This window comes from Delphinus delphis, chromosome 15 (genome assembly GCF_949987515.2).
Source record: "Delphinus delphis chromosome 15, mDelDel1.2, whole genome shotgun sequence".
Classification (NCBI taxonomy): domain Eukaryota; kingdom Metazoa; phylum Chordata; class Mammalia; order Artiodactyla; family Delphinidae; genus Delphinus; species Delphinus delphis.
The window spans coordinates 24,459,240-24,476,225 of record NC_082697.1 but is presented as its reverse complement, the minus strand read 5'-3'; the positions used below and the strand labels follow the sequence as shown (position 1 = coordinate 24,476,225).

General features: G+C 36.3%; 1 protein-coding gene across 1 annotated transcript in view; it reads left to right on the top strand.

Moving 5' to 3' along the window:
* ASIP (agouti signaling protein) overlaps nt 1-16,986 on the top strand; it is a 206,795-nt gene that overhangs the window by 148,873 nt on the left and 40,936 nt on the right. The gene's annotated exons all lie outside the window — the stretch shown is intronic.

Genomic DNA, 16,986 nt, shown 5'->3' with positions numbered 1-16,986 from the left:
GGAGTGCTAGACCATTCTATCCCATCAAAGTTATTCTGCTCCACTGGCTGTGAAGGAGAAGGAGATACTCAGGTTCCAGGACACTGGCTCAGACAGGCCTTATTGAGTGAGTCTAAAGACTTGTAGACGTCAAAAGGTTTTTAAGAATAATCATCATAACATAGTAATGAATCAAAAACATGCAGACATTTGCTTAAATGACCCTGTAGAGACTGGAGTTTAAAAAAAGGAAGGGGATGCCCAGATTCAGGGGTCTAGCAGAATGGACTTGCTTGAGAAAATCAAGCAAGACAACCAAAGAGGACTCTTGGGATTGCCCCACCAGGACTTCTGAGGCCACTCTAATGTGGTAGAGTAGCCTCTATGGCACCCACATTGGCCTAACTCTGGTTGAAATTGCACAACCAGGGTGGGCTGACAATCTTTGGGACACAAAACAAGGTCCAACATTCAAGGCTTGGCAGACCTGACCAAGACTTTTCTCCTGCCTTTGAATTTATATAGTTCCTTAATTATATGCCCCTTAACACTTTTTCTTTTGTATTAAAAGTTGTGCTCATCTCAACCTTCCTTTTAGATTGGAAACTGCATCTTTTCCATCTTTATACCTCCCACAGCACTTCCACTAGGCTTCATGAAATACAGTCATCTTTGTTACATAGAAAATTCTTATATGAGTTTATTTTCTCAGACTTAATTTGGTCCTACTGACCTTTCTGGTTCTAGTACCCCACAATTAAAATTAATATAGCTTTATAATACTTTTTAATATCTCATAGGATGTGTTCCCCTTATTATCCTTCTTTTTCAATATTTTCTTATTTTTTGGCCATGCCACGTGGCTTGCGGGATCTTAGTTCCCCAACCAGGGTTCGGACCCAGACGCCTGGCAGTGAGAGGGCCGAGTCCTAACCACTGGACCTCCAGAGAATTCCCTTTCAATATTTTCTTGGTTATTCTCACTGTTTTTCTCAAATGAACTTCAGAGGCAATTTACAAAAAACTAAAATAAAATTGCATTGGGATTCAGATGGCGATTATGTTCAATTTATACATTAATCTGGGGGAAATTTTTTAACCATAATAATTCTTACCTCAAGGAAAATAGGTTGTCTTTCCACTTTTTCAAGTTTTTTCTCATATCTCTCAGTAGAGCTTATAGCTTTTTTCGTATACATCCTTATAATTGCTTAAATGCATAATTGCATAATTGCCTAATTATTTTTGTAATTCTTTCTGCCATGAATTAGATATTTTTATTTTGCCATTTTCATAGTTTTTAAGTCATTATTGTTGGTATATACAAACACCACTGGTTTTTAAATCTTTATTTAGTAACTAGATCTACAACTATTTTAGAACATGTGTCTCATATGTCAACTGATCATATTGGCAAAAACACTTTACCTGTCTGTTATGTACGTAATTTACATTAATTAGCTAGTGCATTTTCTTGGACCATTATTAATGTAAATTAGGTTTAATCAGGAAGTGCTATTAAAAACTTAATCGTACATTGTCTGCAAGACAGTGCCATCCAAGAAAGCCACAAAATTTAATTAAAAAAAAATTTTTATTGGAGTATAGTTGATTTATAATGTTGTATTAATTTCTTCTGTGCAGTAAAGTAAATCAGTTGTACATATACATATATCCACTCTTTTTTTAGATTCTTTTCCCATATAGGTAATTGCAGAGTATTGAGTAGAGTTCCCTGTGCTATACAGTAGCACAAAATTTAATTTTAAAACAAGTGACAGCTTTGCAATAAAAGAGCAGTGTCCTCACTTGGCTTATAGTTTACTAAATTTGAATACCCATGCAGAAACTAATGGTACTAGTAGGTAAGTTTGGTAATAACAGCTACCATTTATTGAGATTTTACTATGTACCAGCCATTAGGATAGACATTTTGTATTAGTTATTTCAATTAATGCTCACAACAACTCTAGTATATAGATATTAATATTCTCATTTTACAGATAAGAAAACTGAAGCCCACAGGGCTAAAATTGCCTATCTATGGTTACATAGCTAGTTAATGATAAAGATAGAATTTAGACCCAAGTTGTCTGACTTTAACTCCAAAAGCATGCTTTTGACACTTAATTACTTACCCTAAGAGGTATAATACTGTAAATTTAAAACAGTAAATACTGTAAGTTTACTATAGTATATACTTGACTCTCACAGATGGTTAAGACCACAGCATAATTCTGTTCAGTGCCTTAATTTTGTTACCTCAAATAGAATGAACACGACCAACCAAGATGGGATAACTGGGACTGAATTTACACCTAAAACAACTTAAAAAAGGAATAAAATACTTGAAAAAAATGGTTTCAACGGATACCAGGTTATGAAAGGCAGTGATCCCTGAAAGATGGAAAACAAATGATACTTACAATTTTCTTAGCTAAACTACTGAAAATTTTCCAGGCCATGCTGCAATGAGGGGGAAACCAGGCAAACTGGCAATCTCCTTGAGTTGAGGAGAGACAATGCTGGGAATCTTTAGAGGTCAAGGCATATACAGCTTTTGGGGCAGAGTTTCAGAGAGGAAATTGCTGCACAGAGAAAGAACTCCAGAAAGCTTCAGAAGATCCCTCCTAGAGTATACAGCAGAATATGAAGAAACTACCCAAGGCTGGGGAGAGAACCACTGAAAAAGATTAGTGGGGAAAAAAACCAATATCACACAGGGCTGGAATGAGTACCTCTTCTACCATTCACCGTGGAAAAATCTCATAATTCACATGGCATCAGGACGAGTACTCAGAAGGGTTTTGCCTTAATACTGGGAAAAAATTAGTCCCAGACTAAAGATTGCTGTGGTCCAGCCTAACAAAGCTTAATATCAAGACCAGAAAGAATAAAAATGTTTCCAAGTACCCAAAACAAAGCTCAAGAATATTTACAGGAATACAAAAATATACATCACCCAACAAGGTAAAATTTGCAATGTCTGGCCATCCAAACAAAATTTACCACACATTCAAAGAAGCAGGAAAATATGAACCTATAATTTGGACAAAAATCAATCAATAGAAACCAACCCAGAAAAGATACATATGATAGAATTAGTAACAAGGACATTAAAATAGTTGTTGTTACCTTATGCCTTATGTACAAGAAGCTAAAGAAAGGATTGACCATGATAAGTGGAGACATGGAAGATATAAAAAAAGACCCAACTCAAATTTATAGAGATGAAAAAGATACTGGATGAGATTAATGGCATATTAGTTGTTGCAGAAGAGATCAGTTAACTTGAAGACACAGAAATAAAAAATGAAACAGAGAAAAATGACTGAAAAAATATACATACAGGCATACCTCATTTTACTGCACTTGCTGTTTTTTACAAATTGCATTTTTTACAAATTGAAGGTTTGTAGCAACCCTGCATTGAGCAAGTCAATTGGCGCCATTTTTCCAACAGCATTATTTTTAAATTAAGGTGTGTACATTTTTTTAGACATAATACTATTGGATACTTTATAGACTACAGCACAGTGTAAACATATATGCACTGAGAAACCAAAAAATTTGTGTGAATCACTTTATAGCGATATTCACTTTATTTCAGTGGTCTGGAACTGAACCTTCAGTATCTCCAAGTTATGCCTGTATACAGATTATCAGTGAACTCTGGGACAATTTTAAGCAATCTTATATATGTGTAATTGGAATTCCTGAAAATTGAAGGAAGGGAGAATCAGAAAAAAATATTTGAAAAAATAATGGATGAATCTTTTCTAATAGTGATGAAAACTATAAACCCATAGAGCCAAGAAATTCAACAAACCTAAACAATATCAGATTTCTTGTTGGGTATAATGAAAATCAGAAGACAGTGGAGAAGACATGTTTAAAGTGCTGAAAGAAAAAAAGGCCCCTGACAACCTAGAATTCTATACCCAACAAAAATATCTTTCAAAAATGAAGGTGAAAGAAAGATTTTTTTCAGATTAAAAAGTTGAAAGAATCACCAACAGAACTATACCACAAGAAATCTTAAAGAAATTCTTCAGGCAGAAGAAAAATAACACCAAATGGAAACTTTGTACATTCTATACACAAAGAAAGGAGAGTATCAGAAATGGCAACTACATGGGTAGATAGAAAAAAATTATTTTTTATTATTTAAATCCTTTTAAAGATAGTTCAACTTTTTTCCCATTTTTTTATTGTAGTAAAATACACATAACAGTTCAACATTTTAAAGCAAATATAATAACAATGTTTTGTGTGCTTTAGAACATGTGTAGAAGTAAAATGTATGACTCAATGGCACAAAGTCCAGAAAGGAGAAATGGAAGTATACAGATATAAGGTCCTTTTTTTTTTTTAAATAAATTTATTATTTTTTTAAATCTTTTTTTAAAATTTAAATTTATTTTTTGGGGGGCTGTGTTGGGTCTTTGCTGCTGTGCATGGGCTTTCTCTAGTTGCAGAGAGTGGGGGCTACTCTTCATTGCAGTGCACGGACTTCTCATTGCGGTGGCTTCTCTTGTGGCAGAGCATGGGATTTAGGCACACAGGCTTCAGTAGTTGTGGCACATGGGCTCAGTAGTTGTGGCTCATGGACTCTAGAGCGCAGGCTCAGTAGTTGTAGTGCACAGGCTTAGTTGCTCCACAGCATGTGGGATCTTCCTGGACCAGGGCTAGAACCCATGTCCCTGCATTGGCAGGTGGATTCTTAACCACTGTGCCACCAGGGAAGTCCTTAAGTTTCTTATACTACATGTGAAGTGGTATAATATCACTTCAAGGTAGACTGTGATAATTAAAGATGTATATACTCTTAACTCTAAAGCAACTACTAAAATAACATAATAAAGTTATAACTAATAAGCCAATAAAGGATATAAAATAAAAAATACTCAATCCAAAAGTAAACAGAAAAGGGAAACAAAGAACACATGAGATAAATAGAAAACAAAGAACAAGATGGTAGATTTAAACTCAGTCATATAAGTAATCACATTAATGATTATTAAATGGTCTAAATATCAGTATTAAGGTAGACATTGTCAGACTGGATAGAAAGGCAAGACCCAACTGCAAACTGCCTCCAGGAAGCTCACTATAAATACAAAACCACAAATAAGTTAAAAGTAAAGGAATGGGAAAATGTTATACTAGCACTAATCAAAAGAAAGCTGAAATGGCTCTATTAATGTCAAATAAAGTAGATTACAAGGCAAAGAATATTACTAGGGATAATGATAAAGAGATCAATTCACCAAGAGGATTTAACAATCCTAAACGTTTATACACCTATCAACAGAGTTCCCAAATACATGAAATAAAAAACAGGCTTGCAAGGAGAAAGAGGCAAATCCACAATTATAGTAAGAGATTTCAACATCCCTATATTAATAATCCATAGAACAAACAGAAAAACGTCAGTAAGGATATAGAAGACTTGAATAATACTATCAACTGGTATTTGACCTAACTGGTAATTATAGACGAATCCATCCAACAATAGCAGAATACACATTCTTTTTAAGAAGAGAATGTTTGTCATGATTGACAATATTCCAGAACATAAAATAAGTCTCAATAAATTTTAAGTTACACAAGATATGCCCTTTGACCACAGTGTAATTAAATCAGAAATAAATAACAGAAAGGTCTCTGAAAAATGCTCAAGTATTTGGAAACTAAATAACACACTTATAGATAATCCATAAGTCAAAGAAGAAATCAAAAGAAATGTTGTAAAATATTTGAACTGAATAAAATTTATGAGATGCCAATAAAGCAGTACTTGGAAACTTATACTGCTAAATTCTTATATTAGAAAAGGAAAGATTTCTTAAATCACCTTAAAGAACTAGAAAAAAAAAAGCAAATGAAACCCAAAGAAAGGAAATAATAAAATTGAGGAAAAGAGGAAATAATAAAGATTAAAACATAAACTAATGGAACAGAAAAGAGAAAAAACAATAGAGAAAATAAAGGAAAATTAAAGTTGGTTATTTGAAAAGTTCAATAAAATTGATAAACCTGTAGCCAGACTGATTAGGAAAAAAAGAAGGAAGACCTAAATTACCAAGTTAGAAATTAGAGAGAGATATCACTAGAGTCTACAGATATTGAAAGGATGAGGGAATACCAATAAATCAACAATTTATTTTTTTAATAAATCAGCAATTTAGATGAAATAGACAAATTCCTTGGAAGACAAAAACTGAAAGTTCACTCAAGAACAAAATCATATAACAATATTACCAAATCTATTAAAGACATTGAATTTATAGTTAAAATCCTTCCCACAAAGAAAATTTCAGGCCCAAATGACTTCACTGGTAAATTCTACTAAAGATATAAGGAAGAAATAATACCAATTCCACACTAACTCTTCCAGAAAATTGAAAAAGAAGAGAATGTATGCCAACTCATTCTATGAAGCTAGAATTACTCTCAAACCAAAATCAAAGGCATTACAAAAAAAGAAAACTAAAGACCAATATACCTAATGAATATAGCTGTAAAATTCTTTACAAAATTTTAGCAATTCAAATCCAACAATGCAATAAAAAGGATAATACATTATGACCCAAGTGAGATTTATCTCAGGAATGCAAGGTTTGCTTAAACATTCAAAACAATGTAATTTACCATTTTTACAGACTAAAAAAAAACCCTATATGATTGTTTCAATAAATGCATTAAAAAGCATATGAAAAAATCCAACATCCATTTCTGATTTTTTAAAAATCTTAGCAATCTAGAATAGAAAAGAACTTCATCAATCTGATAAAGGGCATATACAAAAACCTACAGCTCATGTTATATTTAATGATTAAAGACTGAATGTCTCTTTCTATGATAAGGAACAAGGCAAGGGAATCTGTTCTTACATCTTTTATTCAACACTGTACTGGTGGTTTTAGCCAATGCAGTAAGGCAAGGAAAAGAAATAAAATTCACCCAGTTTGGAAATGAAATATTAAAACTGTATTTATTTGAAGAAGACATGATTGTTTATGTAGAAAATCCAATGAAATCCTCAAAAAGTCTGCTAGAACTGCTAGCTTTAGCAAGGTTGAAACATTCAAGATCAATATACAAAAATCAATTGAATTTTTATATAATAGCAGAGGCAATAGAAATTGAAATGTAAAAAAAACCATTTATAATAGCATCAAAAATATTAAATTATTTGTGATAAATCTATACAAGATCTATATACTGAAACTATAAGACATTACTGAGAGAAATTAAAGAAACTCTAAATAAGTAGAGATATACCATGTTCATGGATTGGAAGACTCAGTACTGTTAAATATCAATTATCTTCATATTGATCCAACACAACCTCAATCAGAATCCCAGGAGTTTATTTTAGAAATTGACAAGCTTATTTTAAAATTCATGTGGAAATACAAAGAACATAGAATAGAATAGCCAACACACTTTGAAAAGAGGAACAAAGTTTGAGGACTTACTCTCCCTGACTTTAAGACTTGGAAAGTAATCAACAAAGTGTAGCATTAGAATAAGACAAATAAGTCAATAGTTCAAAATAGAGAGTCCAGGAATAGATTCACACATATATGGTCAATTGATTTCCAACAGTTACAAAGTATAGGCTTTTCAGTAAAAGGTGCTAGTGCTGGAACAATTAGATAACCATAAGCAAATGGTTATGAACCATTTGGAGTTCATTTTATGAACTCCAACCAATAACCTCACACCATATACAAAAATTAATTTGAAATGAATTGTAGACATAAGTGTAAAATCTTGCTGTATGGTGAGATAAACAATAGAACGTTTAAAATAAAACATAGGAGAAAGTTTTGTGACCTGAAGTTAAGAAAAGATTTCTTAAATATAACATGAAAAGCACAACGTACAAAAGAAAAAATTAGTAAATTAGACTTTATCAAAATTAAGAACTTCTACTCTTCAAAATACACTGTTAGAGACAATGAAAATCCAAGCCTCTGACTGGGAGAAATTATTTACAAATAACTTACCTGTCAAAGGACTTGTTTCCAGAATATAATGGGATATATAAGAAAACAAGGGAAATTTGTAAGGGAAATTTGTAAGGGAAATTTGAGAGGCAGTATATTCAAATAGTTCAAAACAAGTCATTTAACTGCTCTGTGCCTCTGTCTTCTCAACTATTAAATGAGAATAATTCCTAGTTTATAAGGTCATTGTGAGAGTTAATTGAGATAAGATATATAAAGTACTTAGCACAGGGGCTGGCACATGGTAAGAAATCACTATTTGGTAGCTGTTATTATTATTACTGCTGGCTAGGCCATATCCAGATCTTTCTAGAGGGTAAGAAAGCTAATAAGTAAGGATTATAAGATGGTAACCTGAGTCTTGGACTGCTATTTATATCACTTACACTGCTATTAACTCATTTTCCCTTCACTTTGAGCAATGTAAGAAAAGAGGGGTTTACAGAGTAGTAAAGGATTAAGCAGAAATTGCCAAAAGGATTGAACAATCACCTCAGTGGTCAATTGTCTGAATTGTTTACTATAGTATCTTGAGTGCCCGTGATGCTTGACACAAAATAGAAGCTCAAAAAATATTTTAATTTGTTGAAATTGAATGAATTAATATACTGAAACTCATTGAGAACCTAGATGTTTGCTTTGTGTGATTTTAGACCTTCAGGAAAGTCAACCCAGTCCAAAAATTGCTTAGTTCATTACCTGCCCTAGTGTCAGACATGCTGTCACTCAAGATCCATTCTTTTGAGTTAAGACTTATTATCATAAAAAGGCTGTTAAAGATGCCTGAAGATGCCTCTTTACAGAGAACCTAGAAACTCCTTCATACTGCAAGCGAAAAGGAAGGAAAGAAGGAAGAGAGGGAGGGACTTAAATAGTGCTGGGGATTTCTCCATTGTTCCACTCAATACTGTTATTATGAGTGTTAAATGGGAAGGAGGAATTTGCTATCTCCTCATTTTGCTGTAATATTGGCTCCCCTGTGCACCGATGCCGAACAGAAGTACGGAGACAGAGATTTTGGAGGAAGAGAGATGGCTTTATTTTTCTGCCAGACAGAAGGGAAGACGCAGCAGGCTAGCGCCTCAATAACTGTGTCCCCCCCTCCTTTGGGAATCGGAGAAGATTTTATATGCGGGGCTCACAGTCCCGGGTATATGATAAGGATCAAAGTAGTGAAGGTCTTGCATTCTTCTTCTTCCTTCATTATTTCAAAACCGTCACAGCTGGCGTCAGGCAGCCGGGTGATTGGGTCCGTTTGTCTCTGGTTATTGGCCTGCGACCTTTTTTCTGAAATGCAAATGCTACAAGGGGTGATTTGCTGCAAAGGAATGCAGGATGTAATTCACATAGTGTTAAAGAGTAATAGGTTATTCCTGTCCTGCCTCTAGACGCAGACTCAGAGAATGGACTTGAGGACACGGGAAGTGAGAGAGCAGCATTGACATATATACACTACCAAATGTAAAATAGCTAGTGGGAAGCAACTGCATAGCACAGGGAGATCAGCTCGGTGCTTTGTGACCATCTAGAGGGGTGGGATAGGGAGGGTGGGAGTGAGGTGCAAGAGGGAGGGGATAGGGGGATATATGCATACATATAGCTGATTCACTTTGTTATGCAGCAGAAACAAACACAACATTGTAAAGCAATTATACTCCAATAAAGATGTGAAAAAAATAAAGAGTAATAGGTCAGCTTTGTGAAGTACAAATCTAGTTACAGACACTATAGATTAGTAATAGTTAAAAAAACACAAAAACTAGGAGTGATTAACTCTTTCAGGCCAGGTTATGTTTCTTCTCTAGCCTGTTTACTGTTCCCTTTATTTTCCTTGTTCTCAGGAGAGGGAAAACTTCATTTCTATTTTTGCTGCAACAAATTCCCCACTGCTAGTTCATCCCCTCCATATCAACAGAGGAAAGGAAACAGGCGTCATTCATGTCTGGCTGAGGACAGAACTTCAGTTTTGCTCCACTTGACAAACACCAGCTGTCCGGCCCAGGGGCCCATCTATCTCATATTTCAAATCCCCCCTGAGAGACATGACCCCCAAGAAATCTTTATTGGGAGGATGAGGGACGACAGTCTGTCTTCTGTAGCTTCTTTAGGCTGGCAACGGGCTCGTAGACCCTACCTAGTTGGGGTCACAGAGCTCTCACCCTGTCTGATTAAGGGCCCCAGGGTACCTTCTGTTGTTGTTTTGGCAGGATCTGTTCTGAGAAATGGCTGGAATCTTTGCATCATCATTATCTTGATGTGAACCTATTGTAATCTGGAAGAGACAGAACTTAACAAGTAGTTTAAAAAAACAGAAGCCAAAGATTAGTAAAAGAATTATTATAGCCAGGGTCCCAAGCAGGATTAAAAGCCATGTTCCCTTTGGTAGTAATTTTGATCCTGATCTAGATAGAGTCAGTGCTTGGGTTACCCTGTCTAAAGGAATGGAGCCATTTGGTGTGTTCATATATATAATTTTATGTCCTCTTCTATTAGCCCAGTGTGATTGATGTAGGTGTAACAGACCCTGTTAGAAGTATTTGGAGGAGCGACAACCTAAATGTTAATAGACAAAATAGATCTCATTTCTTTTTAGGAGAATAAGCCTGAAACCCAGTCTAGGCCTGGCACTTTGGGGAGAATTGTAGCCAGGTAGCTGGTTATCTAGTTTCATCAAAGTAGGTTTTAACCTTTGATGTGATATTAACATATAAGTAATGGGAGCTATTGGTCACTACATATGTGTTTTCTCTTTTTGTTAATATATGATCTAAAGCAATTTTATCATCTAAAAGTGTAATAGTTACAAGAGGAGACCTTTAAGAAGTAAGGTTGCAGTTACCAGCTGCCAACAGACATTGTTTTGAGAATGGCTGGTGGCATCCCAAATCTAACACAGCTCAGAAAACTCAAGTTCTTAGCAATAAAAGAACTTGCCTAAAATCACACCATAGTGTCACCATTAATGATGTCAGTGTTTCTCTAGGTATGAGAAGATGCAAGAATTGGGGCTCGTAAAATCTTCTCCTGAATGTATTTAACTATCTGAAGGCCTGTCCTGTCAATTTTTCCCAGAGCATAGAGTGCCTCATTTCAGATCTCCACCCTGAACTCCTTGTGGCGGGTGTTGAAGGTCACCAGCTACAGCAGCTCATGATTTAATCCTTGTAGAAGTAGACGGCAAGTGTCAGTTTTCAGTCAGCAGGACCCCTTTTTGGTCATAATTTCAACCATGGTTTGGGGCATTTCATGACCATTTTGTCCCATGGTGCTAGGAATGCTCATTCCCAGGTCTGGCAAAGATTTTGCTGATAGGCCACTCCATGTGCTGTTACTGGACTAGGCCTTTACTTGTATCCAAAAGTCTCTGGACATCTGTCTTCCTAGTCTCTTATGGTCCAGGACAATATTCCCTCTTGTTGCTTCTTCTCATATCTAGAGTTAGACTATTGCAATCATTGATCTCATATGGAACTATATATCATCATTTTATCAGAGGCTCAGTTACACTTTTGGTAATGTAAGAAACAATCTTTTTTTTTTTGAAATAGGCAAAATACAAATAGCATAGCTGGCAGTATTAATAAAGTCATAAGTAAGAATTAAGCCAAGAAGTTCCATTAGGTGCAGCCTGGTATATCCCAGGTCGTGTTAGTCTGTTCTGTACCAATCCCTATTCTTCAGGGAAATTATATTTTGGCATTGTCTGTAAGGTACTCAGCCCAGTTTCCTAGTGTTACTAGACTGATTATCCTTAGTATGATTTAATTGTTCCCAGCACAGAGGAGCCTTTAACCTTAAGTTACCATAGCGTGGTGTTAATTATATAAATCCATCCCATAATTGTGGGAGGTTTTATTCCTTGGCTGAAATGTTGCTTGTTGCTCTGATTGAACTTTGAGTAATAGAGGAAAATTCATATTTATGGTAAGGGTCAGAGCAGGTGTTATTAATTGGTCAGGTGAGGGGATCTCATCCAGTAATATCAATAGTGGCCTGAACATGAGTATAATTTTCCTTTTAAGATAGATTTCCTAAGAGTCAACCAATTAGAGCCATGGAGTGGATAAATCCACTCAGGTAACCCAGAAGTACTAGACATAGGTAACTGGCCACAAACCCAACAATTGGATTGATTTTTAAAACTAGCATAGGATCATGCCTATGATAGAAAAACATTTGATACATACGCAAAGGTCCAAGAAGTCAAGAAAACATTATAAATGAGCAGATGAGTCAGGTCCAGGATCTTTGGTAGGCTGTTTACTTCTGATGTTGTCTTTTTCTCATCCTGGTGTGAGTGTAGTTTCTTCTCTGTTTGAGCGTTGTTTTAAGGTGATTTTGAGGTCAGCAATCCTCCCTATAGGCCAGTCCAGTGCAGGGGCCCTTTGTGAGTGGAAATTAATCCAAGAGATAATCCCCTTTAGTTTTACTGTGTATGAGCTAGTTAAGAGTACCTGATAAGGGGGCTTCCCTGGTGGCGCAGTGGTTGAGAGTCCACCTGCTGATGCAGGGGACACAGGTTCATGCCCCGTCTGGGAAGATCCCACGTGCCACGGAGCGGCTAGGCCCGTAAGCCATGGCCGCTGAGCCTGCGCATCCGGAGCCCGTGCTCCGCAACGAGAGAGGCCACAACAGTGAGAGGCCCGCGTACCGCAAAAACAAAAAAACAAAAAAAGAGTACCTGATAAGGATCCTTCCATACAGTTTGGAGATAGTCCTTTAAATTATGTCTTTTCCAGTATGTATAATCCCCTGGTTGTAGGTCAGTGGGCATCTGATCTTCATCCAAAAATAGATTACTGAGATAAGCTTTAGAAACAAACTTAGAATGTGTCCTTTAATAATTCAATTAAACTTTTTAGCAATATAACATAACAGCAAGGAACTATCTGGGAAGTGAGTCTTAGTAAACACCTTAATTAACAAAACTAGAATTTAATATTCAGTAAAACATAATTTTTTTTCTTCATTGTGAGGGCATTAACCCTGAAAAACCCGGAAGGCTTTATCCCATCAAATAAAAAACGAGGTTTGTCAGGGAGCACAAAAAGCCAAGCAGCTGTCTTGGATTTTCCGTAGCCCTGACTGTTTGATTTACAGCTATTGTTTACCCATTTTAAATTCCCTGATTTAGGAGTAGACTGTCATGTTTTAAGGACATCAGGATGGGAAAAGTCTGACAATGAGGGGTTAATTTTTGTAGAAGCATAATGAACTTTATCTACATGTGCCATAATCTTCATAGATCACTGTGAAATAATACTTATTTACTTTACCAAAGTAACAAAAGATTTTAAAAGTAAGTGTAAATCACTTAAAGGCAAATAAATTTATATAGTCTGTTATTAAAGCAGCATTCCAAGAAAACTTTGTTCTCTTAAGAGAGAGAAACCAAATTTCAGTCTAGTCTCAATAAACTTGGCCTGATGATTTATATAACTGTAATTAATCATATAGGCTTTTTGCTTGCTGAAACTGTAAGGAGTTTCAGACTGAAGTTTTAAAAGACCTCTCAGGGCTTCCCTCGTGGCGCAGTGGTTGGGAGTCCACCTGCCGATGCAGGGGACACAGGTTTGTGCCCCGGTCCGGGAAGATCCCACACGCCGCAGAGCGGCTGGGCCCGTGAGCCATGGCCGCTGAGCCTGCGCGTCCGGAGCCTGTGCTCCACAACGGGAGAGGCCACAATGGTGAGAGGCCCACGTACCGCAAAAAAAAAAGTTAAATTAAATTAAAAGACCTCTCAGGAAAGTCACACCAAGGGCTTGTCACAGATTTCGCTTACCAAATCTAGGTGAATTCCTCCTTTTTCAGGGTCCCGAAAATACCTTGAGATTTCTGTACCTGTTAGTGAGGTAGCGTTCCTAATTTATCTGATAAAGGTGCTGGGGACCTAGGAGTTTCCAGTCTCTGGAGGGAGCAGATAGAGAGAAAAGATAAATGTTTTAATTTTCCCCATAGGTGTAAATTACCAAATTGTTGTAAACCATAAGTAGCTTGAGGAGGAGAGCTTCTTTTTATCCGGTTTAGCATTATGGTCTGAAAGTCAGAAACTTGTATTTATCCAAAAGTCCTTTTTATAAATCTTCTTGAAGAGGAAGAATTTTTGCAAAGGCATCAGAGTGAAACCGTTAAGCGTCTATAATGACAAAAGACTTAAGGCAAGTTTAAATTCTGATTATAATGTAATTAACAAGGTAACTTGGTTACTGTTGTGACATGACACAAGATAATAACTAGAATTATAACTGATAACATTTTACCAGGACATATCAGAATTTTTTTGAAACTCCATATAAGTTCTAGACTACCTATATTAGTAATAATTACCATAAAATATAACCTAAGAAGATTTATTACACATTTGACAATACTTCCCATGTACTTTTTTTTTTTTTTTTTTTTTGCAGGACGCAGGCCTCTCACCGTTGTGGCCTCTCCCGTTGCGGAGCACAGGCTCCGGATGCGCAGGCTCAGCGGCCATAGCTCAGGGGCCCAGCCGCTCCGCGGTATGTGGGATCTTCCCGGACCGGGGCACGAGCCTGTGTCCCCTGCATCGGCAGGCGGACTCTCAACCACTGCGCCACCAGGGAAGCCCCCCATGTACTTTTAACATACCACATGAACCTAATTATTGTAATATCTCTCTTTGGGATGTTTCAGGGGCCCTCTGAAGCACCCCAAAGTTAGCTAGAGGTCAAAGAAACTTCATTACAATTTGATTTGGGATGTTTTATCAAAAAAATCAAAAGAGTTTAGAACACTCAGTCAGATAAGATCATACATCACTGTGAAACAATAGTTATTCACTTAGCCAAAGTAACAATAAAAGATTTTAAAGGCGAATATCGAACTGATCACTTAAAAGGTAAAGAATATTAAAATCTGTCATCCATGGCAGTTCAACATCTTAAGAAAACTTGTACCATGCATAAAACTCTTTTCTCAGTGTCCACTTTCCACAAACCTTTTCTATCACTTTCTGTATCCATCACTTTATTTTTCCATTCAGAAACAGCCACCTGTAAGTCAGATCTACTTCCTTTTTCCTTAATAAAATGCAATTCCATTCCTCATACCTCTTTACTAAAAACACACATCCTACTTTCCTTAAGCAACCATGAATTGTCCTTTATATCAGCACTCTGTAGACTGGTAAACATACACCCAAATAATAATTTTTGAAGAATGTGCTTTCTTATAGAAAGTATCTCAGTGTGGCACCAAACACATTTTTAATAGTTCTAAACCTTTTGTTTCTCTGTAAAAGGCAGCCAATGTTCAATAATTAATGTTTTAATATCTTATTTTATTTGGAAATGGCCTGGTTATTTAATAAACTTCCATCTTTTAACTTAATTTAGCACAACTCTAAATTTTCAAGTCGTCAAACATCTGGAAAGATCATTCTTAAGAAAATATTCCTAAAACATAATTATTCCTAAAAATTTCACCCAAAACTCTTATCTCATTTGCAATTTTTTTTCTTAAATTTTCTTCACATCGAGTTATTTTCATTGCTGACAAATTTGTAACAGATATAAGATCTTATTTAGTTTATATTAAACCTAGGCACAATAAAAGTAATATACTTAAGGTTGATGGCCCTAAAGACATGTCTATATTAATTAGATCAACAAACAAACATTAATACCAGGTCCTAATTTAATATTGAATATTTCCCAGTTCACGTGAACCTGAAATTTATTTAATTTTTCTTGTATTTAGAATTGTTTGATTTGTAAGCGCTGACTTTTAAGCCAGTTAAATAGAGCTCATTTACAGGGCTTCCCTGGTGGCGCAGTGGTTGGGAGTCCACCTGCCGATGCAGGGGACACGGGTTTGTGCCCCGGGCCAGGAGGATTCCACATGCCCTGGAGCGGCTGAGCCCATGACCCGCTGAACTTACCTGTCCGGAGCCTGTGCTCCGCAACGGGAGAGGCCACGACAGTGAGAGTCCCGCGTACCGCAAAAAAAATAAAAAATAAAAAAAAAAAAATAGAGCTCATTTACAAATTAACCTCAGCAATACTATCCAAAGACAAAGGCACATACTGAGACATACACATATATCCAGACAGAGAGAGATCTGAGAGTTTCCACTTGAGATTTAAAATATCTCTTTGCCTCTTTTTTTTTTTTTTTTTTTTCTCTTGGCTTGAAGTTCTACTAATGAACGCAAGGCTGAAGTCTCAGGCAGAGTGGGCTACGTTTGTAGCTCAAGGACATGATAAGAGTTAACGTCAAGGTTTGTCCTAGGCATATTTTTGTTCTCTCAGGGTCAGAATTTTGAAGAAAAGTATTTTAACCAGCTAGCTTTTTCTAACTGCACATGCAAAAAGAACTGGTTTTGCAATTTTAAGAAAAGTTTTATTTTAACCAGTTTTCTCCAGTCTAAAGAATATTGTGGCCATACTGTCAAAAATCATCTTTCTCTTTCTGTGGTCATGATTTCATAGCCAAAATTTAAACCAGATAGTGCTCAAATTGGCTCTGATAACAGGGGTAGACTGGCTGATAAAATGTTGTCCCATCAGGGATTGTCCCTCTGGGGAGGTGGGGTCTTAGTTTGATCAGAAGAATCTGAAGGAGTGAGGGAACTTGCAGGAGTGGCAGAAGCTTGGTTTTCCCCCTCCCCGAGAGTTGGGAGAAGTTAGAAGAGGATCATTTAGAATGTCAGGAGAGGTAGTTTTTGTTTTTGTTTTTGTTTTGTTTTTTTTCTGACTCCTCAGGCTTTTGATTATGGAGCCACCTAGAACAGGATTATAAGAGAAGGGGCATAAATTCCTGAACATAAGGGAACCTCAGTCCATTTTTCCCATCCTGTGGCAATAAAGATCTAATTGTAGGAGACCCATTTTCAGACCATTTTTCTTTGTCATTGGATCATAGCTATAGGTCGACCTGTCATTTAAAATTTTCCCTAAGGGTTCCCGGGTGGGGGTGGAACCTTAGAGGAAGCGCTTCCCATTTAGACTCGAGCAGTTGGTAA